The sequence below is a fragment of the Ammodytes marinus genome (assembly GCF_949987685.1).
Source record: "Ammodytes marinus genome assembly, chromosome: 24".
NCBI classification, from domain to species: Eukaryota; Metazoa; Chordata; class Actinopteri; order Uranoscopiformes; family Ammodytidae; genus Ammodytes; species Ammodytes marinus.
Genome location: NC_137228.1, coordinates 11,989,396 through 11,991,834, shown reverse-complemented (window position 1 = coordinate 11,991,834; position 2,439 = coordinate 11,989,396).

Sequence of the window (2,439 nt, the reverse complement as noted above, 5' to 3'; positions counted from 1 at the left end):
GATGCGCAGTTATAATAATAGTAATTGTTTGGAGTTGTTTGAAAATTAAAATATAATTTCACAGTTTGCGTATATTTTCTCCTATACAACCATCTCTAAAGGAGGGCATCTTGTATAGGAGAAATACACAGACGCAAACAGACAAGGTTGAGTCAAATAAATACCTAAATGTACATTTTGGACCTTTGATTTATACTAGTATGAAAGACGACATGTTATGGAAGCAAAATAGACAAAAAAATCAGAGAGCAGTTTGTATTGTAATACCTATATATTACTCAGACACGTCCCTGAGGAATTTGGCACCCAAATCTGGGACTTTTTTGATTAAATGTTTTCCGTTAAACACGATTCAGACTAGAGCGACGGTTGCTGCCCTGAAGGTTCAGCTCTCATTATATTAGAACACCCCATTCAAACCGCTGTGAATGGGAACAACTGTGAGATCTGAAAAGCTGCTTTTCTATTCATTCATTTAACCAAGACTCCTCTCCTCGCTACTATCAGTCCAGCTTTGCATCAAAATAAACTGAGAGCGTTTGGCCGTCTACAGCGTTTGGTTATGGGAAGAGAATTTGGCAAGAATTTGGTTCACATGCTTCTTGCCTGAATGCAAATCAAGAAAATTCCTGAAAATGTGCCGAGGGAGAATTTTTTTGTTCTAAACACTTCAGATTCCAGCCAAGTGAGAAAAGAAGGCTGTTTGGCTGTGTGTGGATTTTGCATTGTTCACCAAACAACAAGGGCTAGGGTAATCCTCTTGTACATTCTGTGGGAAGCCTGCAAAATAACAGAGACAGTTCAACAGTATGGGGGGGGGGGAATCCTATGTTAAAGTAGCAGTACCACCTTCTATTCAAGTTACAAGTCAAAGTCATGTATGCATTTTAAAATAACAGCATCAAAGTATCACACCTTTTTAACTTTATATTATTATTATTTATACATTTTATTTGAGGACGCCTTTCAGGACACTAAAGGTTGTCTTACATGCCTTAATAAATGAGAAAAAAACATCTAAAAACAATTAATACATGTCACGGCACTGATCAATGCTCACATGAAATTCCACTTTTGGTGAATGGAGATGGTCACAGATGTATTCAATTGTTTTTTAAATATTTCAAATGGCCATATTTCCAGCAAACTAGACTAGACTTACTAGACTTTAGCCTTCAATCATGCTTTGGGGAATGCATGATTGAAATGTGAGCGAGCACTTAAAATACCAAATGTTTAAAGGTCAAATAGACCTCTTAGGTCTACAGAGGAAAACCTCCAGTAAAGTCATGATCAGAATAAAGTAGCAGCATCTGGAGTTTAGCCCATTATCAAGTGCTCCTTATCTTCTCCTTTTAAGTGTTATTCTACATACCTCTCCCAGCCTTTCTCTCTCTCTCCCTCCATCTCTCTCTCTCCCTCTCGGTCTCTCTCTGACTCGCTCTCCATCTGTCTCTCTCTCTCCCTCTCTCTCTCTCCCTCCATCTCTCTCTCTCTGGTCTGTTCATTCACTACACCTCCACACTTTACTTCTTGACGCTGCAAAACCTGTTCAAAGAAAATTACTTATTCATCACTTTCTTCCTTCAGTTGAGGCAGCGGTGAAAAGGCCACGGATTAGCACGCTGTATCTTCAGGCAAACACACACACACACACACACACACACACACACACACACACACACACACACACACACACACACACGCACACACACACACACACACACACACACACACACACACACACACACACACACACACACGTGCACACACACACACACACACACACACACACACACACACACACACACACACACACACACACTCACTCTACCTACTATCTGACTGCAGCATTGCCAGGTCCTTAGGCAGCGTTTTTTAGGATTTAGTGTTAATTCCTGATAATAAAATTGTATAATTCGGACTTTATGCAAAGCATAAATCACTGCAGTAATCCGTTGGAGGTTTTGGTCAATGGTCAATAAGTGCTTAGCCTATTATACATAATTTCTTGTGTCTTTTCAGGTAGACTTGCTGCAGCATTAGCATTTTAACTCATAGCCTATACTTTTATCTGGGCTTACACCATTTGAAATACAGAGAAAGCTATTTTGACAACATGATGGAACCAAATGATGCACCTCTGGTAATCCTTAAATCCTCAAATCCCTGGTTGCTACATGATTACCATTTCACTGCCTGGATGCCCCTTGATTTCTAGTCTCTTATCCAGAGCCTTGAACATTTAGGGTTGCGCTCGTGAACAGCCAGCAAATATACAGTGATATCGACAGAGCGGTAATGGATATACAGTGTTTAAGCAGCCACTTCCAGAACTGACACAAATTCACCTTGTCAGATGAAAATGACGGATAAGGTCACATAAGTTATGGCTCAATTAAAACTCTGTATTCTCTCTGAATAGTTAGATGAATTAAC